The sequence below is a fragment of the Strix uralensis genome, chromosome 5, assembly GCF_047716275.1.
Source record: "Strix uralensis isolate ZFMK-TIS-50842 chromosome 5, bStrUra1, whole genome shotgun sequence".
NCBI lineage: Eukaryota > Metazoa > Chordata > Aves > Strigiformes > Strigidae > Strix > Strix uralensis.
Genome location: NC_133976.1, coordinates 4,123,783 through 4,150,499, shown reverse-complemented (window position 1 = coordinate 4,150,499; position 26,717 = coordinate 4,123,783). Strand labels below are relative to the sequence as shown.

The 26,717-nt window shown below is 39.9% G+C and overlaps 1 long non-coding RNA gene across 4 annotated transcripts in view; it reads right to left on the bottom strand.

Annotated features, from left to right (window-relative positions):
- LOC141943936 (uncharacterized) overlaps window positions 1-26,717 on the bottom strand; it is a 126,313-nt gene that overhangs the window by 40,430 nt on the left and 59,166 nt on the right. For all 4 annotated transcript variants that reach the window (XR_012629101.1, XR_012629104.1, XR_012629102.1 and 1 more), the window contains exon 2: window positions 21,050-21,096. This is a non-coding gene — a long non-coding RNA (uncharacterized LOC141943936). The remainder of the gene's footprint in view (window positions 1-21,049; window positions 21,097-26,717) is intronic.

Genomic DNA, 26,717 nt, shown 5'->3' with positions numbered 1-26,717 from the left:
GAAGGTTATTGCATAGTACATGTAACTCAATGAATCTGCTTTATGTCTTCTAAAGCTGTCAATTCTTTGAAAACTAGTCCTCTTTCACATCTTTCTCTACATGGAAGTAGACAGACCTTAAACCCTTTAGTTATGTTTTCCCAACTGAGCCCAGGGATTTCACTCCCAGTACAGAAGCACGTTGGCTATCTCATCCAGAACTCTCCACCAGTCCTTTGGTACGCGTCAGCTGCTCTCCTCAGCAGGTAAAGGTTAAGGTTACAGAAGGTCTCTCCCAGGTTTCAACATGCAAATATTCAAGAATGAAGATTCAGGCCTTAGAAGGTGTGCAAATAAAAGTGGGAAGGATCATCAGTATCATTTTTGGGACAAAGGTAGTGCACTCTGCAAGCAAGGACAGAATGTCACTCTGCAAGGATTGACAGCAAAATGCACTTTACATAATCTGTCCCTTGCAGAGTCAGTATAATCCAGATTATTCCACAGCCAGGACAGAAGATTTGAGAAGTATTCTGCACAAGAAACTTTCAACTGGTTCAGGTAGGATCTTCAGATTTGAAATCAGGCAGTAGATTCAAATTCAGCCAAACCACGGAAGTCAAATGCATAGATAACTAAAAGATTATACAAATTTCCTGTACTAAAACCCCACTGAATGCTCTTTTCATCGTAAAACAGGATTAGCAGCATATAAACAATTTATATAAGGAGACTTTAATGATTTTATTGTGATGTGCTATTTAGCATTTGCAGAGGATCCGATTATAAAACTTTTACTTAGTTTTCCATGAGTCACCCTCTGAATAACATGTTTTGATTTACCTAACAGCAAGAACTCTTGGTAGGAGACTGTTTTACTAAATGTGGTCATCCAGGCCTTTCATCACATTGCTGCTGGATGCAAATTCTGTACAGAAAGAGGAAATTTTGCTCACTGAACATTAACCAATTGTTCAGTCTCACCTAGCTTTGAAGAAGTTAGTATGGTGACTTAGACTCTGGCTGCAACGATACTCAAGGCTTGTCTCTCAAAATCTAGCAACGTTTGGATCGCAAGTCATACTGAATACATGGCTTAATGCTATCTCAAAAGAAAAACCAGTGAAACTTCTGGACCATGAAGCAGGAGAAAGGAACTCTGATACAATATAACAGAGTCAACTCTCAAATACCTCTGGTAACAGGAAGCTGGGGTAACCTAGTTAATGAAAAACCATCAATAACAATACTGTTCTTTGCAAAGCTAGCTCCTGGCATCTTTGGGTGGTTTTATTAGCTTGGCCATGGTATAGCAGAAAGGCACAAATCCAGCCTGGGTCCCAAAGCAACGTGGTCACCTTCCTCTAACACAGTACTTCAGCCTCAAGGGTTTATGTGTCTTTGCACAGCACATTACAAACCCTCCAACATCAGGGTTCTTTAATCCAGAGTCACTATCACTGCTCTGGTATTTGGCCACAGTAAAGTCACCACCCGAACAGTCTGCTTATGGACGTCACAGACCTGACTACGCATACCAGACCGCTTCAGCTCAAACAGCAGTAAACTCCTGTCAGCATCCTGGGGGCTGGGGTTGTTCTTGCAGTGTATCAGCTTTAGATATCCATGGGGACTGTGGGGTTGGAGGGTAAGATCATCTCAGGAAGAAATAATTGTAGCAAGCAAGAAATTGGCTGTTCAAAGGAGGGGGGGGGGGAGTAAAAGCAGGTGCTGATAGAGAAGAAAGAAGCCACTTTCAGCCTCACGAGAGCAGTGCCCTCCAAGGACTGCAGGTCCCAGTACACAGTGCTACACGAGTACAAAGTACATAACCTCAGGTACACCAGACAAACAGCAACAGCCCTAAAACAATCAAAACGCTCAATGCCCATTCTCCTGAAGACACAATACAGGTAAAATTTCCACCAATTTCATTTTTCTCCATGACTAGCTCTGTTCCAAACACCAATCACTTGCATAACACGAGATTGCTCAGAGCAGCAAAACCCAAGCTGTTGACAAAGGTGGAATATACAACAACATACCAATACTCTAAAGTAGTACATACATGGGTGGAAAGTCAGTAAACAAAACAAAAATAAAATACAGATGGTATGTAGCTAAAGCAAACTGTATGGTTCACTGCATACCTAGCAGGCCAAGAAGGAAGGGAAATTCCTTCTCAGGGTTTACGCGAACAATGAGTTTCCCTGAAAACTCCAGGAGGCCGTTCCCAGCTCCTCTGCTGGCACCATTAATAGGAAAAGCAAATGCTGGAAAGGTTGTTTCAGTTCATTACTGACCTCAGTAAAAATCTCAGTACCGGTGAACTCTGGTGTAGATCAATGTGACCTCTTGCTTCAGAGCAGTGTTGTTGTTACAGCATGTACCACACGCAATGCTGCTTTTTGCAAGAAAATATAGCTGTCAATATGCCACCACGCTCACATCGATGTTCCAGCAGTCACACAGGTCTGATCAAACCAAGTTCAATGTGTTGCTGCTCAATCCCACGCTTGGGATATCAGCCACACTCTCCTCAATGTTAATACAAAGCATGAAAAAGACACAGTGTGGAACCATGCAACTGCAGGTAAGGAGTAAACTCCTGAAAGCAGCAACGCAGATATTCTACATGAAAATCAGCAAGTGCTGTAGCCACCCTTATCAGAGTTGTGAATAAAATACACATTTTGGGATATGTCTGTCACCCCATTAGTTAGCAAACTTTTGACAACTGGGCATGCAAATACAAATGAATGTGCCTCTGCGCATTCATTACACTATGCTCCAAAATCCATCAAGAAACTCTTTAACATCTTCTAAAAGCAGTGACACAGGGAACCATGACATCTAATGGCTATTTTCAAAAAAACTGTGACTCTTCTGCCACATTGTCTCTATTGCATTAAAATGTCAGTAATGGTTAAAATGTGAAAAATAGGAAAGTCTCACCAATTCAAACCAAACCGCAAACCACTTTGTAAGATCATGGAATTCTACAAGTTAACAGACAAATGAACAAACATGCACACCAATAAAACTGCACAAGAAGAAACATGCCAGCTTCTATTTATTTTCATTTGCTGTGTTCTGCAGTTTAGGAAAAAAGGACTGTAGCAGTAGAGTTTTGTTAAAGGTGGAGGTAAATTTTGGAAGTTTTCAGTAAAGAATTCAAAATAATTTTCTTTTTCAAAAAGGCTTCGATTCAAAGCAGGGATGTGAATGGAAAAAGTTACAAAAGCATTTCAGAACCTGAAAATAGGGAAGACTGGAAGAAACATGAAGTCATCTACGGATAATGCTCTCCAAATATAAATTCCTACGCTCAGTCTTTTGGTAATACTTTGATGTGTGCTGTGGTTAAAGAGAGAGTTGAAAGAAAGGACAAAAAGGAGGTAGGTTCTTTAGTTGCATGTACGTGCAAACTCATTATTGCAAAATTTTAGTTCAGATATAAAAGTCAGTCTAAAACACTGGCACAAATTTTTACAGAAGTTTCCATCGCATGTTTTCACAGGGGTTTAGAATCACTAAAGAGTTTCCAATCCTGTGAACAATTCCAAATATTAGCCTGGTTTTACTGACAACAGGCACACAAAGTATGTACCAGGCATGACCTAGCAAGCCAGGAAGAAAGACTGGAGTAGAAAACTCTTGTCTGCTCTGCTCGTGTCCACTTTTTCAGCATACATGAGGACAATCCTTCCTCCTTGAATCACTTGGAAATTGATGGTGAAAATACAAATATTTGAAAAACAATTCACTGACTAATCACTTAAAAAAACAACTGAAATAGAGTAAGAGGAGACAGTATGACCTTGTTTACCTACCTGCATCTCTTAGTTAGTCAGCTTCTCACATTTAATAAATGTATGTTAGCACATTTACAGCTTTTTAGCAAAGAAGCTGAAATCCAACCTTTAAATAGCTTTATATGTTAAGTCCAGAGAAATATTCACTAAAAAAAACCCAAAAACCACTAGAAAAAACATGCAGTTAATCATTCAACGAAAGTGCCATGATAGCAAATCCACTTGTGAGATTTATCTTGGGTTGGTCACTAAAGGTGTCAGAGTCCTACTGATGTTGGATAACTGGTAGCTCATTTAACTGAAGTTTCTGAATTAATGTAACAGCAGAAATGCAAGAATGTACAACGATGTATTACCACACAATCTTATTTTGCAGATGTTAATGACTATGCTGTGTGTAAACTCTTCCTGTTCTTCAACCATTCTAGTTCTAGGCTCTAATCTGCTTTCAACTCAACAGAAGCAATTGGAGTATTGGCATGAGCTGCTATAGGAATACAGCTTAACCATTAATTGTAACTAATCATGTATTGTTTATCAAATCTTTACGGTCACTTGGAAGAATTCCCAGCTGTAGCAATTCTCAATTCTTAACAGAATATGTTTAATACAACAGCAGTAATGAATGAATTCAATTTCATTCACACAGTGTGAAGGAAGTAGAGAGAAGTAGGTATTATTAATTCTAATTTTCCAGCTGGGAAACTGCAGCACAGAAGAATGCAATGACATGCCCAAGGTCACAGGCAGAGAACTATAATTTTATCTTAAAGGTTCTGATGTAAATTTTCCCTGCTCAGTACAGTTGACTGCTGTTCTTGAAAGTACTCAGGACTAACACAGCTTCCACAGAGCATTTCAGAGAATTTACATTTTCAGAGACAAACTGAACTATATTTCAACCATAAAAATGCAAACATTAGAAGCCATACTTACATATGTTAAGCATCTAGTAACACTTTCTAAAACCAGGACACATAACCGGAGAGTCCTTCTTTCCTGGTGTCTCTTTAAAACTCGTTACCCTGCCCTTTCCCATAAAGCCACCACTTCCTCTTGCCCCTTGCAGACACACACAGCCTGTTTGTAGGTGCTGTGCAAGCAAGAAGACCGAAGACTTGCTAGGATTAACACTCTGGGAATATTTCACCTGAGGAATACAGAAATACACCCAGTAAGAGATTTCTGGAAGAGTTCCAGAAGTGGCTATCTCAGGTAATATTAGCAAAATCTAAAGGATTTCCGTTTGGTCCTTCCTTCCTCCCCCCATGCAAAAATCTTGCAAAGCATTAAGCAGCATAAAATTACTTTGTGATATTTAAGAGGCACTCTTAACACTGCTGCTTCAGTCACCAGCCAAACAAAACTTTTCTTTTGCCATTAACATACCACTCGTCTCCTAACTGTAACAACCTGCGCTTGCAGCCGGGGACCAGTAACACTTTTCGCATGCTGTGAGAACGATCGTCTCAGAATTAAATGCTGCCAATCCTGCATTTTTTAGTTTGCAGCGAATTAACAATAAAAGTATCAGGAAGTCCTACACTTCTGAAATGACTTACTAAAAATATCCTATCCCGCCAGAGAAAATAGCAACGAGAACTTGCTCATCAGCTTACAGTAACGTACTTTCCCAACACAAAACCTACTGGCGATACCAACAGTACAGAGAGATGTTCATCTTGGTATATGTGGATGATTAAAACAAAAACCCATTATAGATTAAATTTTGACTGCAAATATGCTGATGTCTGCTGGAATCAGCTTCACAACCTCCTGTGGAGAGAGTTGTGATTTTCACCTGTGTAACCTAGATCTGAATCTAAAATCCCATTTCTCTACTCAAAAAAAAAAAAAGTTACTGGAAAAGGAGCTCGCTGAGATCGATAGAACATGCCCATCAAGCAGCTGTACACACAGTTAAAGTAGTTAAAATAATAGATGATGATAAAAATATAAACACCTTTTCTGATAAAATTAAAGCACTATTAAAAGGAAAGAGACACACTAAGAATTACCTCCATTCTTGCTGAAAGATACGTAGTCAGAACAAGACAAACTGCATGCTTCGAGCCGTTAATAAAAAGAAGAGCAAGCGAATGAATAGCTTTCAGATGAATCCAAATAGTTTTTGTTTCTCTGCTGCAGTTTCACCACTCCCACAGGGTAATTTCTATGTTCACTTTATAACGAAAGCAAAGTACAGGTCAGAATAAGAAAGGGAGGAGACCAGAAAAACTCCACTATGTTAGTCAAAGTTTGTCGTTCTTGCTATCTTGTTTTCAAATGAGGGAAACGGGGCTGCTGTGACAAAAGGGGATTTAGAGGGGGTGTTCTGCTTATGCTTAATAAACCAGAGCTTGGTTCATCTGCATTTTATATGTTCTGATTGGTAAAAGCAGGAAGCAAGACAACCTTTCAAGTGCATGATTTATGGAAAGATTATGACATGACTAAAAAGCACAGAACATGAAGGGCCAAATTCAGCTTTCATTTACATCGATGTAGAACTCTTATAACTGTGTTGCCTTTGACAGATTTATTCCGTTCAAAACAGAGTAAAACATTCTGTCTCCATAAAGACATAAAGTAATTTTTAAATCAGGATTTAACTTCTCCTTTCCAAATACAGCAATTGTTTGAAGTCTGTTCAATGCAGAATTTCTGTACTGGACAAGAACCACACGATCTATTTGTAGGGTATTTTTAAATACATTTCTGCCACCTCTCATCTATCACTCTGTCTCCAAACAATCCAGCTATGCTGATCTACACACTCTTGTGCACTTACACACTCCTATAAATGTTTTAAAATCTACTGTAAAAACCTAGAAGGTGGGACAGCCTGCAAGTGCATTGGAAACTCTTTCCTGCATTTCATAAAGGAAGTTAATGAAAGTGCACACTCAACTTTATTATTTGAGGAACAAAATATGAGGATGTAACATCCAGCAAGGTACGGAAATTTCTGTTCAAATAAGAATGAGAAACTGTAATGCTCTGTTTTTTGCTCTGTTGCCAGCAATTAAGCCTACATTTCCATGAAAAGCGGGTAGATTAGATGAGCTACAGGCCATTTTTTTCTTTCTGTCTCTCATGCACGGACTTTTATACTAAGAGGGAAAAGTGTTAGAGGTGAAAGAAAAACTGAAGAGGAATGTTTACTAGGGTGCTAGCTGAGTGCTAAAGAAAAATGGAATGTAACAAAGGGAGAAGAAACTAAGAGCAAACATTATAGAAGACAGTGAAACAGAACTATCCTAGCAGAGCAGCATTTTTTTCAGCGATGGCCTCAAAGCACTGCCATCCCTTGAGCAGCTCGCTCAGGTGGCAAAAGGTTAAAAGCACTGAGGAAAACCTGAATCATCTGACCTAAAAATGGAAAACAGGAGAGAAAAAAAAGACTCTGCGGTACAAGCACACTTTTAATATGATGCCCTCTTAAATACTGAAGGACTCTACCCCCTCTTGACAAACACTTGGTAAAACAAACACAGACGTTTATGTGTGCAGACAGTAGAACCATAATGTCAATTCATTTTATTAGGCTAGAGTCAGAAACCTGATCTGTATTTCACACATGGTAGCAGCAAACTGTGAATCAACTGGCTGAATTTTATACATGGGTTTTTGTGATACTACCAAGTGTTTCAATAGAATGTAGCTTTATTGGTATGTTTAATAATGACACACAGATCCAGTGATGACACTGGCATCTAATAAGAAAGTAGTAACATGTTAAAAAGCCAATTATCACAGATTTGTCTGTGTTGTCTGAACAGTAAGGCACAGTCTGAAAAGAACACAGGGCATGCTTCGGGTAAACAGCTGAGCAATAATGTATGTAGTTGAAAATACAACTGACAGTCCATAAAGTGGTTTTTGATAGTCTTCAGATAGGAAAATACCTGAGGATCTGATATACTTTAGAACAGTCAGACACGTCTCCAGCATCTGTGGCAGCAACCCCAACAAAGATTCAAAACAAGATAATTTTTTTTTTTTTTAAATTAGTAACTGTTTATCATACTGTCCAGGAAGTGGTTCTGTTTGAGAAATCCTGAACAAAAGTGAGTGCTGATTTATAAACCTGTCTTCACTGGAGTAACTCAAGCATCCTTAACCATATGCAGTGGATATAGGATTTATGTATACAAAACCTTCTGGAAGACTCTGCATTCATACAACAGTGACTAGGTTACTGGTGAGTTAGCTGCTATCAGGATTGGGTTTATCTTACTCAGCTACAGGTGCCAAAAATTACAGGCTTCCTTTAAACTATATTCTTGAGCAGCTGTCAAAGAGAGGCAACTGCCGATGGTGAATCTTGTTAAATTCCTTAGGAATAAAAATTTACATGAACATCAGAGAGAGAAACAGCTTTGCAGGTCAGCATGACAGTGAAACAGACTTCTGAATTCCCTTAGGCAAAAGCTACTTTCTCCAACTGGAATGCAGAGTTTCCCAAAAAGAGATCTTAGCATGAAAAAAAAAAAAAAATCTCAAACCTGTTGCTCTGTTTCTCGCTAATTAACTCAAAAGTTACTGGCAGATTGGAGATGGAGAAGGGTAATGGAGACATATAATCACACAGATGGAACTCAAGGGAGGAACTAGACAGAAAAGGAGTAGAAAGAGTATGGAGTAAAAACTTAAGGAGTAAAATCAGAGAAGCAGTTCTGAAGAAGTAGTATGCAAAGATGCCGTGTCCCTGAACAACATGGCTGCAGATAAGGAGCAGGACCGATCTCTGTGCAACATCATGAGTTACCAGCAAGCAGTGAGGAACACCAGCTGGAGATGCACTGAGCTGTGCTTCAGGGCACCCCTCAGGACCCCGGCAGAAACAGCAGTGTTCATACACAAGGTAACCAACCACCTCATTCTGCATGTATACTCTAATACTTGTGGCTTATTAAAAATGTCTGGTGTTTTGTTGTTTTTGGGTTTTTTTTTGTTTAGCACCTTTCAAACACTGTATCTTTCACAAAACTTTGTCGGAAGTTAAAATAGAGGGAATAAAAAAAAGTGACATGACTGCTGGTGGACTCCTGAATCCCAGTCTTCCACAATCACCTTCTTATAAATCAAAAGCCTTTAGAAAAGATAATAAAGATCTGAATGATCTAAAAACAATACATTTCTAAAGACATGACGTTCTTCCTTCGGAGTGAAGACAACTCGGAGCTGTTTTGAGTTATGGGAAGAATTAAAAGCAGCCAGAGACTTACAAGGGATTGTTCATATCTGTCAGGGAACCATATATCTGATGCTGCCAACCCATCTTTGCACCACAAATAAGTAATGGCAAAGATGTTCTTTGAACTGCTGCATTTGAATTCCATCATTCATTTCCTCAGGGTCCCCACCAAAAATTGCGGAAGAAAAGCAAATCTAAAAAAATTCTTTCTAGGTTGATTACACACAGGAATAGGAAAAATAAACGCATGCCTGTCTACTAGTTCATTCAAGACATACGCCAGACAGGAGGTATTAGTCACTCTTCTGAGCACAATATTAGGATGTTGACTGCAGCCAGTCAAGACTGACGCTTAAGAATGGAGCCATCAAATTTGTTTCCTGGTCAAAAATTCACAATCAAAAGTGATTTCTCAGAGGGAGGGTTAAATCTGGGAAGAGAGGAGAAACTGAGACTTGGAAGGTTACTGTGCCCCAAAGTTTAATTATCATGTAATTCCTCCAGAGGAAAGGGAGTGTTGCTGCATGACACAGCCAGCAAAACATGCAAGAGTCACATCCTGGTAAAGGGTTGGAGCTCCAGCACATCTGACCTTGGAGGACAGCTTTATGAAGAGGAATGCTGGCCAGGTGAAGATAAAGGGAAGGAATGCAAAGCAAAGGGATTTATTTCCAGGAAGGTATTAGGAAAATACTGCCCTTCTTGTGGGAGAGGGCTTATGTCTGGATCCCCAATGTGCATCTCAAAGGATGAGCCAAGCAGGCCTTTCTCAGTCTTTTCAAAGTCCAGGGACAACCCTCATCCTCATTTAAGCAGTGCTGTCAGACCGCAGTTTAGCAGCATCACCAAGGGTAAGCACGCTTACATTAACCACCTCTCACGCCTTGGCAAACCCCCACAAGAACGGTGAATTAAAGATAATCTTTCTATACGCTCCACGCTGCAGGAGGGCTGCCTGCTGTTTCTGGGGATCGAGGTCCACCTGAACGGCTGTTCCTTCCATGGTTCCCCATCACTTGTGCCCACCCTGTCCCCTCTTCCCACTCAGAAGGAATACTGCAAACTAAATTAGTTTAATAAGCCATTTCTATGCACAATACTGTTTCAAATTATATGTCCATTACAGTGTCTTCAAATGAATCTGAGGATAGATTTGACTCACTTTGCAAAATCTGACTCATGCTTCTTGGGTATGGAAAAAACACAGTTTGCAGAGTTGACTCCTGTAGGCTGTAAACTCTTGAATCTCACTGTAGTTTTATTTAAGCAACAGCCACGTTACCAGACCTCTAGTTCCCTATGCAGCTTGAGCATTGGAGCAGAAAACAGGGAGAAACAGTAAGCACAGAGTGAGTTAAAATAGCTACCTTTTGCTAAGGCAGGAGCACATGGCATACATGTTTTTTGAGGAAGAAGCTAAATATGTTTCAAACAAGGTATGTTCCATTTTGCTAGTGATAAATTTCACACTCAGACTAAAAAAATCAAGTCAATATTAGATGTTTGCTTAGCCAGTTTAGCTTCTGGATACAAAGGCCAAACTTTCCTATTATGCAAGTTTTATAAGATTATACCTCCTCTGACTTCTGATGAACTACTTACCTATTGTGAATCTGGATGGGCTCCTGTTAAGTTACACCATGTGTACACAAGAACCACAAACCTGTGCCAACTAATTACATGATGGGAAAGCTCCTCCCTTTATTCTTTTTACTGGTGCTCTTGGTTATCGTCTAGGTTCCCCTCTGATGAGGTTTTACACACGCAGCTTCCACACACCAACTGTGCAAATACGGGAGCTCCAACAGCCAACAAAAAAAAAAAGCATACAAAGCCTTTTGCATTTTCAAATATATACTTCCCTAGTGGATGGAATTTCATTTAAGACTAGCTCATTCAAAATCATACGAATGATTTGTAACGTCTGTGTAAACGTCAGATCCATTCTAAGGACATACTCAAAGGCCGCTACTACACAAGCTGCTTCTGAGAGACAAAGCTACATTCACATTTCCTTTGAAAGCAGCAACTACTTAAGTATAAACAAAGTATGATTTTACTTGAAATTATTTTTACTGAACTGCTAATTGGTGATTCACTATAAACTCACAATTTTACAATGCTTCATAACGCAAACAATCTTACCAGGAGGCAGATTCATTTATTGAAAGGACTAAGAGAGAAAATAAGTTCAAGATCAGTCTGATCTGTCTGAAGTGCTAGACACTTCACAGAATCATCTAGCTTGGAAAGGACCTTGAAGATCATCTAGTCCAACCTTTAACCTAGCATTGGCAGTTTCCAACTACACCAGATCCCTCAGCACTTGGTTCCATTGTGCCACTGGATTTGAGGGGTTTTATATCAGATGCTGAAGAAGTTCAGAAAGTGTCAGCATCATTCAAAAGCAGTACTATGTCATGAGAATGCAAGTTCAGCTTCCTTCTGGCACTTCCACAGCCCAAGAGAGGAAGTGGGATCCAAAGAAGATTTCTGGATCCAGCTTGCAAACTCGCACAGAACACTAGTTATTAGCCAAACCCCTGCATCAGCCCTCCGGTTACCTACAGGGGCTACTGAGAAAATACAGCCAGACTCCTCTCATGAGCACACACACAAATGTCAAGCAGCAACAGTCATGAGCTGCAATAAGGCAAATTCAGATTAAACCGAAGGCAAAAAAGAAAAGTCTTCAATATGAAAACACTGGAAGACAGAACAGAAAGGTTATCAACTCTGCCCTTGGAGATTTTCAACTTGTAAAAGCCCTTAGCAGCTCAACCTAACTTCCAAGTCAGTCTTTGAGCAGGAGGTTGAACTGGACTGCCTGAAGAGTCAAGCCCAGTTTAGCACTAGTGTGATTCAATGAGACAATGCAGCCTGCTTCAAAAGCTCTACTTGCAAGACACCTGTGAACCAGCAGCACAGCTATGTCCCGACTGAGCATCAGGCACAGCTGTGAGGATGAACTGCAGTTACACACCGTCCTCCTGACCTAAAGGCTTCTGTCACTTCTCCCAGGTTCTACTTCCCCACTGACTCCTATTACCTCAGCACTTTGTCCTACCAAAAAAGTGGAAGATCTGGGTCCTACGTGGTTTGGATTTTCCTCAGGTAAGCCATTCTAAGGAAACAGAAAACATCTGGCAGCAATTTGATCAGAAACAGTTGCTGTTATGTGAGACTTGTGGATGGGGAACATGAGGTCCCTGCCAGCTAACTCACCTACCTGAACAATGACATGCATCAGGCAATCCTTCACACGAGCTGAAGAACATCCTTCCAAGAGGACATTCCTCCATAGAAACACCACCTCTTCTCACAAAATCACCTATAGCAATTACTAAAATCAGTCAACAATTTCCCAGAAGTCACAAGTTGTAGTCTAAAACTAGAGTCACTCAAAAAAACCTACCGAACACAACAAATTTTACACTGCAGAACACTGATTGCATGGAAATGTGCTTATTTCATCAAAATGCTCTATAAAAGGCTACAAGATTGGCCGGCAGGACAGTCTGTCCAGCTTCCTGCCAGGCTGCCTGCCAGCCTTAGGGTGGGTACTCCAAGCTCCCTAATTCAAAAAATAAAAATCAGATAAGAGAAGGCTCCCATGGGATGGGGATTCTGCTTCCTGTAGCTCTCCAAAATAAATCCTGTGTAGGTATACGTGTCAGGAAGGACAGGGATGCCTCTGCTATCACACAGCAAGAATGGCTTCTCAACAACAGAAAAAGTTTAGGAAAATTTCTTGTATTTCAAAGGACAGATGCCATTGCTAACAGCACAGGAGGGAGAGGATGAGACATCTCTACACAAATCTGTGAGAGGGAAGACAATAGCAAAGAAATCCAAACAGCAAGACAACAAACGGAGGTGGGGAATCCCTGTCTTATCCCTTCTGCAGTGTGTATGCAGCTATTGTATTTAATTAAAATAAATGACAGCTAGCTTGTATACATACTGCAGGGCTTTTAACACCCCTGAACTGAAACACAGCGACGCTCAGTAGCCACCCTTCAGGAGTACACTCTCTCTGTGTTTCTAGACGTGGAATACAGATGCTCTGTCACAGTACAGATGCAGCAAGGCTGACGGATCAGTGCAGAACAAAAAGCCCAAAGAGTTCTGCTTTTATACCATCTACTTCCTCAGCTCCGTACATGGGATTCTTGCCAGGACGTTGGTAATGTTAACGGAGAATGCAAAGCTGCACATCAGAGTGTCAGGCTGCTTCTGAACAAGGGTGTTTCGCTGGAGAGTCGTTTCTTCTAAGCGTGGAGATCTAACTCCGTTGAACTAAACTATTTCTGCAACACTTGGCTGTGCAAGATGGATGCATTTTGCTGGTTAACCACTGCATCCACACATGCCTGCTTGAATTCACGACTCGCATTTGCAACAGTAGCAGCACCTAAAGATGAGAACTTCTCCCTGCACAGAGATTCATACGACAGCTGGGCAAACTGTCCACTGCTGCTGGGTAAGGGCACATCAGCCCTTCCTGTCCGAGGGCCAGAAGGTGATTAGGTGTTCAGGAATGCTGCTGACGTGCTGTGCCACAGGACCCGATGATGATGCAGAGTACATTAATAGCCTGACAGTGTGCTTTCTGGTGATACCATCTGTATTTCCATCATCATCAGGCTATAGGTCAGCCACCTGATACTCCAAGCTCTAGTTGATTGATCTGTAAGATTAGCCAACATGAATATAAAGCACTCTACAAAGGTCTGTTATGCCAGGATGTTTTGAAACTCCAGCCTGCTAAGTAAAATGAACGAGGAAATAATTCTTGCCAGACCATGCCCCTAAGAGAATTAGAGACGCAATGTACCCAATCGTACTCTCAATTTGAAGCTGTTCAGTAGATGTTTGGACAACAGAAAGGATCAGTTAAATCCTACCTTAAGCAGCTGCAGAGTATCAGTCAATCAATACCATTTGTAAAAAAAAACCAAACTTATTTATTCTTGTCTTTGGGAAAGCATGAGTGAGGAGGAAAAGGACTTTAAGTAAGCTTACAGAAGTCCATAATAATACTAATTCAAGATTTTCTTTTAGAGTGCTTTACCAACAGCAAGTAAAACATACATCTTTCTGACAGAAGAAATGAAGCAGGAAAATGCAAAGCAACTTGTCCAAGCTCATGCAGCAGAAGTACAAACAGAATACAGGTCTCCAGGCTCCATGTCTGTGTCCTATTACCCTTTTATTTAAAAAAAAGAAGTAATTTTGCACTACAACAAGGTTTTCCACATAGGTTTAAGTGTTAATTCTGAACACCACCTCCATAGATTTTTTTTCTGATGTGACATCACCTCATCCATTATCTCCTACTCTATATACATAAAATATAGAAGAGATTTAGTATCTCAGAACCAAGAGAAAAGAAGTCCTAAATTTTAATCTAAAAGCAAATTATTTTTTGTATGGACATACTGAATACAGGTTTGAACTAACACTCATTCCTGATCTTATGAGGAAAGAAAACACTGCTTTGAAACTGTAGGAAAATTAAAAGTGCTAAGATGTTACTAAAGGTATATATTTAAAATGTTCCTATTTCCCGCATTAATATGATGCACAGTGTATTTTATGTATTATCTGTTCAGCTATATATACACATTTCACTGCAGGCAGTCATGAAACAAACAAAAAAAAAATCAAAAATGCTGACAAACCCACATCATCAGTGTTATTCTTTTGGAGGGAACTATAAGGATGAAGACAATTTTTAAGAGCATCCCTTTAATAACAGATTTACTTTTCTTACACATGCATTCTGTAGCTTAGATGCAGACAGTTTTGCACTTACAAGTAGAGCAGTGGGTGGCAGGCCTCCTGAGAATTTACATAGCTTAATACAGTAGCATCCAGAGACATCAGCTAGCTGTAAACGAGCTAGATTGGGTATCAGAAGCGGTACATGTGCCATCTGCACTGTGCTTTGCTCAGACTAATATATCCGGCTTTCCAACGACACAAAATAGATTGGGCAGAGCCTGTCACGCTGAAGAGCGTACAGTATGGCTTGTGGTGCCTTTGCTGGCCACAGAGCATTTGAAAATGTCCTTGGGTTCTGGTCCCTGCACCGCTGCACACCCGTCACATCACCTCTACACCGTAAGTGCTCTCTCTAAAGCTCTTCTCCCCCATTATCAGAGTTAAGAGTAACAATCTGCAGAATTTCTTAAAGCAAGCTTTAACTGGATAGTTGTTTGTACACAAGGCAACATTAAGTACTTTATTTTCAAAGCCATCTGGGGTATTTAAACTCTTATGTTACACTGAAGGTAGTAATATATACCTAAACTCCTAAAACAGATTGGAAATCTCTGTGATTATTTGTGACAGATACATCCACCAAGATATGAACTTCCCCTCTGCATCCCCTGTTCTGCCTTGTCCTGTCACTAGGAAGGCGGTTCCACATGGAGAAAACCACCTGTCTCAGACAAGCTTAGTCTCCTCCAGAGTTTGCCTCATCCAGAAGGATGGTAAGACACTGCAGACAGTGGATTATCAGTGAAAGAAACCCAGAGGACCATCCACGTAGCAATCACTCCACTAAAAAGGACAACAGCTCTCCTCCTGGAAGGCTGACAGAGCTGGTTGTCATTTTTCAGCCTGAGCAGTCACTCTAGTCCCCCAAGTCGGTGAACCAAGGAGGATGTTTATCGAAGAAAGGGCTTGTCTCATGACAACACAGCAGCCAGAGTGAAGGGGAAAAAGGGAAGAATTTCTTCTATAGAAGATGAGAGACTTCAGTCTCACAGAAGAGGTGCTGGAAGACTAGAAAGGGGTGCCTTTCAGGCATGTTCATCACTTTACGTCTCTGTAATGATCTGATATTTTAAATTTTAATACTACTTTTTTTTTTTCTTTTCATTATGAAGTTACATTTTCCCCCACTACCTTCATGCAAGACTCAAAGCACAAAGCAAATGAAACTGTGTGACATAAATACGATATATAAAACTGTACGCTCAAGAAGGCTGAATTGGTGATTTCTGAGGTGGAAGTAAACACGTTGTACTGCCTCCATCCCTCAGAGAGTAAATGTTAGGAGCGGTGATTTCTCTGCCCATCCCATGCTGGCTTATACGCAGGTGGAACTCGATGACTAAGGCTGCTCACGAACACTTGGTGTCTTTGCAAGTGAGAATGGGTTGTGATATAACAGTTCACAGCAACATCAGAGATTTTTTTTCTAGCTAAAGGCCAAGGCTTTTAAACATGTTTAACAAGCCATGTCCATATGTTAATAAACATGTCAGTACTGTTCTGTATTAATGTGAATACATTATGTGAAAAAATAATGTGATAGTAGGCTATAGGAAACAGCTGTGAGTCATATATAGCCTTTAGGATATAGGCTCCCACCCCTGAGCTATAGAAACGAGCCTCAGCTAGGGGAAAATAAAATCTAAATAAAGTCTAATAATGATGTGTTGGCCTCAGAGTTTCACGTTAAAAAGTACTATAAACGCACAAATATTTATATAATCAAGATGTTTTTTTCACCCAGCATTTCCACAGAAAGATGTTTAAGACCACCAGTACCCCATCCTCTGCCTGATGTTCACTCTTTCCAGCACAAAGAGACAAATACGGCTGCAGCTTATACAGGCAGAAAGTCTATTTAAGATCATGCTACTCTGTGGGTGTTGATGTGCAGATGCATTTGCCCGAGAGAACTGAGGAAGACTGTAAGCACCACTGCAAGTTGGATACCTAACTGACCTCTGAATTTGCATTTTCAGGTTGCAGACTGGTGAAAGGTGAATTTCTAGGTAAACTCTGGATCTTACATATCTAAAGAGATATGAAGGGAAGTAATTTTATCTTTCTTTTTGAGCAAGTAATTAAAAGAAGAGAGATAAGGTTTTGCTGCTAGGTGTCTTCCAATTTCAAACATCAGAAATCTTCAAAAAACTGCAGTTTTAGAGTATCAGACAAACTCTGTTTAACAGAGAGAGCACCGGTGAGGAAGGCAAGAACACATTCTATTTACCAATTGGCTTGGTATAAACCCAGCTGTTGTATAAACCAACTTGTGTAAACCAGCTCTTGTGAATACAGGTGTATATATTCCAGGTTGATACACAACCTCTTTTTTTTACAGTTGCAGAGTTGTTTTAGCAGCTGTATACTATGGCAAAGTAGGGGGGGGGGGGGGGGGGGGGCGGTGTTGATACAAGAGTCCCACTCCCTGGGGCTTCCTGTACCCTAGGATACAGCTGCAGACAGAATGCAAAACTGATTGATAGCCCATCCTTTAGCCTATATATGAAGCAGAGTGAGCACCACAGATCACTACAGCACACAGCTCCTATTGACGTGGCACAAGAGCAGTGCTCCTACAAAGTGCACATAAAAATTTCGCAGTGTTAAAGGTGGTGCCAGAATTTTGTATATGAAGCCATCATACCACAGACACCACTCATGAAATGGAAATCTGATAAAACTAGTCTTAGCACACTCCTCTCTTTGCAAACCACACATTAAACTTAGAGGTACTTTCATATCTGACAAAAATTAAAAGTGCTCTTTTAAAAATAAGTTGTGTTTTTATGTTTCTAAGTCACCTAGAAGACAGCACTGTCAAACAGAGAGTTTCTTTTTGAATACCCACTGCCTGTGTTAATGGCTACTTCACACACATCCACTAACACTGACCTCTCTGTTGCCTTCTTTTATGCCTTATGTGCTAGTGGACCTTCTCAGAATAAAACAGATACCTGAACAGGAAAATTGCTTTCTTTACCATTACTGCCTGTACTTTTCTCTTCAAGCCTTCCTCATCATTCACCTCCCCCAGCTATCAGAGTGAATGGCAATACGCTCACAGATGTGCAAGAAGCGGGCTGCCTCAGGAGGTCAGACATTAGGCTTTTACTGCTGAAAAGTCCAAATATTAATATATATCATTGTATCTGAAATCTGAAGTAGATACGGTATCCTCACTTCACAGGTACAAACACAACTGACAAAGCAACTCTGTGGAAGGGACACGAGTCAGCAGAACTTCAACTGTCAGTAAAAAGTTTCTCATCATCTGGTCCATTTATTAGACCACCCTCCATCTTCACACAACCAACCAACAATTCAAAGAGGACTATGGCAGTAAATACTTCTACCAACCCCAAAAAAGTTTGTGTGCATACACACACATATATAAAACGGTCCCAAATATTAACATTTCTTCTGTAAGACGTTAACTGGAATGAGTATGTGCATGTGGCACAACAAACTCTTGTTGAGATCCTACGGAGTAGAAGTAATTTTTGAGCCCACCTTTTAAGTGCAGAGGTTATTCCCTATCATGACTAGCTGTATCTATGAATGTAACAAAAGCTATTTTAGATAATTTTAAAGTACAACATTGAAAACCCTAAGGTTTATTATGCCTTGCAGTAAAAGCATCCGATTAGAACACACAGTTTACATGGAAATCTCTCTGTTTGGCTGAGGACAGTAAGAATACAAGGTTCCCTTTTCCAAAACGAAGGTAAAATCAGATTTAAGACACTAATCTGCTATAGATCTTGGGGGAACTGCAAAGGTTTATTTCCTATCCTGAGGTAGGAAAGAGCATCAAGAATCCCAGACCCCAAAGCCTGACTACTTTAAGGAAATGCCCGTGAAGGAACTAACCCCAGAACTTACTGCTTCCCTCAGCACAGAACAACCTAAAGGACAATTCCAGCATCTGATGTCCAACTAGGAAAACATCAAAGAAAGCAAACAACAGTATTTCGGAAACTTAACAAATTTTAAGATCAAGGGATTCAGTCTCTCCTGGTATAACCTGGTGTTTTCACCTGGAGCTCCAGCTGTGCAGAGACTTTTGGCAAGAACACATCTCCCTTTCCTTTGCACACACGATGTTCCAGATGAACTACTGAACAGACAGCCCTGGAAACAATGCAGAGACCTCCTTAGGGGCTCCTGGCAGACTTCCTTTCTTACCTGCTCCCAGTAAGTAATGCCCAATTTTAACAGCCTTTTCCAGTTGTCAGAAAGCCACACAGGTTATATGATGTGTGGCCACCCTCCAGAGATCAATAGACCACGTATCACAACTTAATCATCCTTGCACACCTGACAATTTATTAAATTACAACCTACCTCAAGGACTGCAGCATTCATTTTGGATTTGTCCCGCATGCAGTCCTGCTGTTTCTGAAGGGCACTCTGATGACAAACCCAAAGGAGCACAGGCTGGCAACACAACACAGCACACACTGAAGCGTTGCTACAGTTTGCACACACCGTAAGAACCCAATAAATACAAATGGCACTCAGTGTATATAAGGAAGGTGTTCATAACTGTCCTGGATGAGGTTTTTTTATTGTACCACCACTTATGCCAAAAAGCCAACTATGCACACTGCACCATCTCCTAGCCTCATGTGCAAATGGGTAGGGAAATTAAGGGAAGTCTTTGGTCATTTCATTGATGGTTTTGATACGAATTTTGAGACAGACCCTTTTTTTTTAAATGAAGAGTTGCATCACACTACACCACAGCTTTTGTTCTTTACCTGGCTAGGCATTTCTCAATGTAGTTGAACATGACACTCTAATAGAAAACTTACTGTAAATTACCAAGAAAGAAATCAGGATAGTAGGGAGCACTGGACAATTCATTAGGGAACGCTGGCGAATTCGTTATCACTTCCAGCACTGACTGTATGTATTGCAGGGAAAAAGCTGACCTGGTTAAGAACTTTTCCATTTCTAACTATGATCTCTCAGGGAATGTGCTAAGGAAACAATCGTCCTACTGAATCATTTCAAGAATTTTACAGCCAAGAAGATTTATTACCATAAAACAGGTCTTGGAAACAAGAATATTTGAGGAGACTCAATAGCTATTAAATCAGTGTGGAAAACATGATGCCGAAGGAATTGCATATGCCTGACACATGTTCTACCACTTTTTTCTTTTTCTTTTTTTTAAATAGAAAGTGTCTATAAAAAGCAAGTCTGTAGAATTACTTAAACTTTTCAGAAAAAAAAGAGACACAGGTATAAATTAAAGTGACATTCATATAACTAATAGGAAAATTATAAATAAAGCACCACACAAAGGCTGTTTGACAAACTGGAGTCATCAATAATTTCAAAACCTATGCGTTAAAAACACTCATCCCTGAGCAAGCAGGCTGAGACACAGTTTGCAGACTTATAGATATTTTAAAGTTGAGTCAACTACACATAGAAAACCTCACGCAATCTTTTAATGAGTCCACTTGTTAGCCAGTGTGAAACCAAATTCAGAATACTCTTAGGTTTTGTTATTACAATTGCAATATAGATGTTGTTATCACATAGTACATGCTCTGTTTAAGACAGCTAAAAGCATCTATCTTTAAAATTTGCCATTGCCTACTACAAGCGAATCAGGATGATCTGTAAAGCTTGCTATCTAAAATACCACTAGAAACATCTTGATTTCTTGACCAAAATGGGAAAAACTTCTGTGCTAAACCATAAACACATACAGTACTCTCAAGTAAATGTTTTTAATATATTCAGAAATACTCAGCCAAAAATGCAGCAGCCCTAAAGTAAGGTTAAAGCTTTTTTTACACCAACTGATATTACTGGGAATACTAACAAGCTTTGGAGACCAGAAGCCCCTTCCAGCCTTTCTTATGCTCCTGCAGGTCTGATTCTTCAAATTTTATCAGAAACAGACAAAGAAGAGATAAAGCCTTTCCCTGCAAACCTCTCCTCTCCACACCCTTGGACCATCACTGCTACAACAACAGTAATAATGCAATTACATGACACAATCTTCAACTACTTTATGCCTTGACACAGTGATGAGAAAGGGACAGAAGTGATCAACCCAATGCAACTCACCCTGAACAATGTGGCTTGAAACCAGGGAACTCAGGACAGTTCTACAAACTGCATATGCTACACTCACAGTCAAAGAAATGAGGAAAATTAATTGCCTTTTTAATTAAATTGATGTCTTGTAGAACAACTGGCTTATAGTCTTATAGAAAAGGAAAATGAACATTCTTCTTTAACTTACTTTTTGGACTGTCCTGGTTCACTTGTACAATTCAGTCACTACTTCTTCTGCAATACAACAAAGAAAGAAATTGGGTTAAAAAAAGTATTTGCTTGAAGTTTCTCATTATATCGTTAATTAACGCTTGAAGCTTATGGTTTGCTTGTAGTCAGCACTGGCAAATACTTCCATCACTCATTTCTGTTCCTCTGATTTTGATTGCCAGAATGTTTCTGTTATATGAAACTGCTTTATCAAGATATTTGTGGAGACTGACTTGTGATCTGAGCACAACACTGAAGAACTGAAAATAAATTCCAAATCCTACTGCAGAGTTTACCAAAGAAATTCCTCACAGCCATAGAGAAAGTGAAGAAATGTAAAAGAAGGATTTAATTGCTCAGAGATAGCTACGTAGTGTCCCGTTAGACTCTCTGACTGTTCCTTCTTGGCTTCCAGAACCTATTTCAGAAAGGTGATGACTTTCCCTTGGTTTCTGGTCATATCTGCCAGCCCTATGTTTCAGGCACCTTAAGAAACTTCAATGGGCATTGAATATTAAGAGGTTGGCCACTCTGTGCTTTGGATTCAAATGTGTAAAACCACGGAAAGTATATCCATTCCATTCCTTACTGGAAGTCTGTGTAAAACATTTTGAATATTAAAATCAAAAAAAGCAAGCAACCAAAAAAACCAAACCTAGAAATCTACTAAGTAGAGTTATGAGAGCATTATCCTTAAAAAGAATGCTCTAATGCTACATTCTCTCTTTAGCCACATAATTAGTAAACCTTTAGCAGAAGCAGCAAAAAATTCCTCATTCTCTTACTATGCCAAGTAGTGACCTGGAAGAACTACTCAAACCTCCACAAAGAACTGGTATGCCTCAGATAATGGAATAACTAAATAACAGGGGACATACTGGAAAATGATGTACAGAGACATCTCATCACTCAAGGACAACACTGTTCTTGTTCTGCTGAAAATGGTAATTTACAAGAAAAAATAAAAAAGGGGGGGGGGGGGGAAGAGATGGAAAAAGGAGGACACCAGTCAAAGAATCCTGACTCTGGCCACGGTTTGCAGCCAGAAGGGGATAATAAAGCAACAAGTAAATGCCAACATGGATCTTTCAACCTGCTTAACTTCCCTGTCCAACAAGTCAGAGAGCCATGGGATACAGAGGAGGTGCAGGAATCACCACAGTCACCTGAGCGTGTTAGTTTTCATATCACATCATACTGTTTTCTCCTACATCAATAAAGGAAGCATGGGCTTCACAAACACGCTGTAGAATCAGATGAAAAAACATATCCAAAAAATAGTTGGTAGTAATTGTTCACAGTGGTGACCACACATTGATCTTCGCATGTGGTATCCAACCTTCAGCATCAAAAAACCCCCAATGCATTCAGAAGGAAACAGCATCTCATTAATTCATCAAACAACTATGCGTAAGAAGAGGTGTTTTCTGAATCTTAATCAACTTAAGTTCTAAAATCTCAATATGAAATAAATACATATATCATTAGGGGTTATGAAATAATCTAACTCCTTTAAAACGGATACCGTAAAACTTCAAGCTGTTTAATTTAGCTAAACAATAGAGCTTTATGAAGCGTGTTTTTCACTAATGACCTGGCCACTATTTTTGTTATGCTTGCCTCTAAAATGCACAGCCAATGTTTGTGGTTTTTTAAAAAAATGACATTTCTTTTCTCAAAATGTTGTTGTGAAGGAAGAAAACAATCCAGAAAAAAAATTAAACTCGGAGTACAATCAAATATACAAAGGAAAACCACACAAGTACAGATTTCATCATACTCCTCCAGATTTTAAATAGATCAACATATTTTGGAGATGGGTGTGATTTTATGCTAGCTATGCCCCTTTAAAATTGGCAACTACATTTAATTCAGTGGCTTCTTATTCCAAATTCCAAACTCCAGTTGAAAATAGATCTCACAATGGAGTCCTACAGCTGAATATACTCTAGAAGAAAACGATTTCCTTTAATTTATTCCAAATTCATTTGCATGACAGTATATCATTAGTATATACAAAAAATATGTAATATACTAACAGAGGAGAAATTGTGCAGTTAAAGAAACTCACATCCCACCAGTGAAATGAGCTTGAAAGTTAAGCAACAAACTTGTTTTGTTTCTTTAAAAAAACCCATAAAAACAAACAAACAAAAAAACAGAGCTGTTAGCAGTCCAGACAGCAATTTGCCCAGACACCATACGATCTCAACAAAAACCACCACCAATATGATTTCTTGCATACCAGGTATCTCCTAAATAGCTAAAAAGAGCCACACGGACAACCTAGTGTAGACTAAAAATAACTGATGTAACACAACTTTCTGAAAACAACTCAAGTACTAAGAGAGGTCTTCCTACCTTACTGATTAATAACAAATAAAGGAAGAGGAAAGGGAACACATCCTCACTTTATAACTCCATCATCAACCTTGTTGTCCTGGAAACAATTCTTCTACAAGAGAAGTAGTACTTAACTACTAAAACATCTTCTGCTACTACTTTTTTTTTTTCCCCCCCCTCCTTCTCCCCCTTCTCTGCAGTGCTCTCCATGTTCGATAAACAGCCAGTCACAAATCTTTCTCATGAAATCACATAGAAATTGGATCTCTTGCTCTCAGAAGAAAATACATCATTTCAGTCGAATATGTAGCATTTACAGGAACATCAGGTTTGAATGAAGCCTGTGGAAAGATTATAATTTTGTTGTTGTTAAAATGACCTGCTAACTGAACCTTTCATTTCAGGAATATATAGTGCTGGTAAAAGGTAACCGCCGATTTGAGAGCAGCACATTCTTCCATGGGAGCAGAGCAAGAAATCTCAGAGTATGGTCCACAGACACAAAAATGCACAGCATGCTCTGTCAGAATGGCTCAGCCCTCACTCGTAGGTGGCAAACATCCCTAAACACGTACAGACTGGAGCCCTGTCCATAAAAAGATCTGCTGTGTGGCTTCCTTGCTTGACACATGGGCTATTCCCTAACCTACCACAAGCTTCTTCCTTCCACTGAACTCACCAAGAAAAATTAAATCGAGGACCCAGCTCTACCCTCAATAGAATTAATGTTCCCAAATACTCCCATCAATGAAGTGTTTACTGCTTCCCCAAACACGGTCACAGAAGTCAGCTCGAGCATCCTGCTCACCTCATTTTACTAGAAGCTGTGAAGGCTGATGCCAGCCCTGCCTGCAGGCAGCCACCTGCCCATAGCAAAGCTTATCCACATATGCAGGATGGAAAACACTGAGCGAGACTGAGGCACGCCAATCAACATGCACGGCTCTTACTGTTGAATACAACTGATTCCCTTTTTTCCAGCTCCGGGAAGGACTCCATATAGTTTGATGCTTAGGACAACACACAGGACAAATACTTCTGCTGAAGAATGAATATAAACCAGCAAACTACAGAGTGAATTCAGCCTGGCTTATTCTGGTGCCTAAGTACTCAGGGTGAGAGTTCTCTCTTGCAACTGAATACCTCTGTGGGAGAGCAAAAAGGTCAGAAACCACAAAAAAAAATTTCCCTGTTTCTGGCTTTATGGTTAGTATATGTGTTTGGAAGGGAACAGAACTTTCAAACCCGGTTCTTGGCAGTGTGTACCACATTGCTGGCCACAAACAAATTAAAAAAAGCCTTAAGAGCAGAACTTTGATCGTCTCTCATTCCCAAAAGAACGCCCTGTACACCAAGCTGGAGTAACCCATCCGGGATCAGAAATCTTTGCAAATCCTGACTTTAGAGCAACAGATACCTAACGCACAGATTGGGCTAGGGAGTGTTGTCTGGCCCACAGATGAGCCACAGCAGCACGGCTGGTAGCCCTACGGTTAGACAAGCTTTCCTAGCCCCACAACAGGGCAGCCGCATCCCAGCTGTCCATCAGAAACAGTCCCCACACCACGCGAATCTCTGGGCCATGCCCAAGCACTGTCACAGGCTAAAACTGTGCCAGGGACCGTGCTCCCAGTTTAACAAGATGAATTATGGTGTCCCAGTACCCAGAGCCATCCATGTCCTTCCTTGTCTTAGTCCAGAAGCGTTCTTTTTGAAACAGTTTGCTCTGTGCTTCGACTAGAAAACTTATTTTTAGCTTTCATATGAAATAAAAGCTGGGTTTAGAAATCAGATTTATCTAGGAAAGAGCAGGTTTGTTTCAGATCATGACCTTTCACTCCTCATTTACCCGTACACTGATCTTTTTGCTACGCAGCCCATTTGTGTCAGATGCAGCAATTTGGCCTTACCTAAATTGGTTCAAATCCACTGCAATAAACATAAATATACTTATCTCAACACTTGTAAATTCTTACCTTTTAAACTATCAGTGCTTTGAGTAAATTTTGCCTCTGACCCTCTCTGTTACCCTGCCTACTCATCCTGTTTTCAAGTAAAATACCAGAGTCCATACTGCTCTCAGATGAGGAAAAAAAATTTAAAAAAAATATTAAAAAACAAAACAAAAAATGACAATACACTCCATTTTCAAATGAGACCTGTTAATTACCAAAATTATCCCTCCAGCAAATCCAGAGGATTTTTGGTTCCTTCAAAAGACCCATGATTAAGTACAGTTATGCTCAGTGGTTTATGCAGTGCGGTATCTCTTATTTATGATCACCACTCTGGTAAGAAGGAGGACTGCCTTCTCCCTTGACTTCCTCCAACTTCCAATGTATTTACATGGTCTTTTCATGTTACCTATTAATGCTAGTTATCCATCTTTTTTGTAGCCTAGGTTTTATATTAACTCTGACATGTTTTTATATTAATTTTGAGTTGTGTGTCCCTGTTTCTACTTTTCAAATTACTTCTTTAACATATGAACATGACACAATGCTCCACTTCGTTTTTCCTTTTCTCTTGTGCTTTTATTCTAGATGCTTTGTTAACCCTCAGGTCTCCATGTATCCTCTTACACATTTGAGTACCTAGTCGAGAGATCATACGCCTAGTGGGTAAAATTAGCTGAAATCCCTATTAATTAGTATGTGAAGTTGCTACCAATAAACTACCGCCACTAACAGAACTAAAATCTCAACCTCACACAGTCCTGAACTGCCTCTGCAAAATGCCACGGAACATTTACCAGCAGAACCTATCACACAGTAAGGACTGTCATTTCTCATCTCCGCCACTAAGGATCCAATTCCCTAGGCAGCATTTACTGCACAGGCTCAACAAACATTACAAGTATGTGTCATCAAGTAGGCAGTCAACATCTACAAAAGTCTGTCTTAACGTGTCAAAAACTCAGGGATTTTGAGCATCCTATCCCTCATACCACGCACAATAAAATTCAACAGTGGAGACAGAAAGGAGGAAGATATTTGGAAACTTGGTACATGCATGTAAATTTAAGATTATGAAAATTGTAGTGCCTTACAGTAGCAGCAGTGTTGCATGTGTTACAAACACTGAATTTTGTCAAACTATTTCCAGTAAATGTATTTTTTCTCCCCCCTCTCAGCACTAGAAATTCCCTGTGTATAATATACATCTTTATATTCTGCACTTTCTAGTTCGAACAGGACCAGGTTTACCAACCATCTTCTAAGAGCGTTTAGACCCTCCCTCTGCTCTGGTACAGAAGTACATTATCTCAGGCTGGAAAAACATTTGTTCTCCAGATTTTTTTC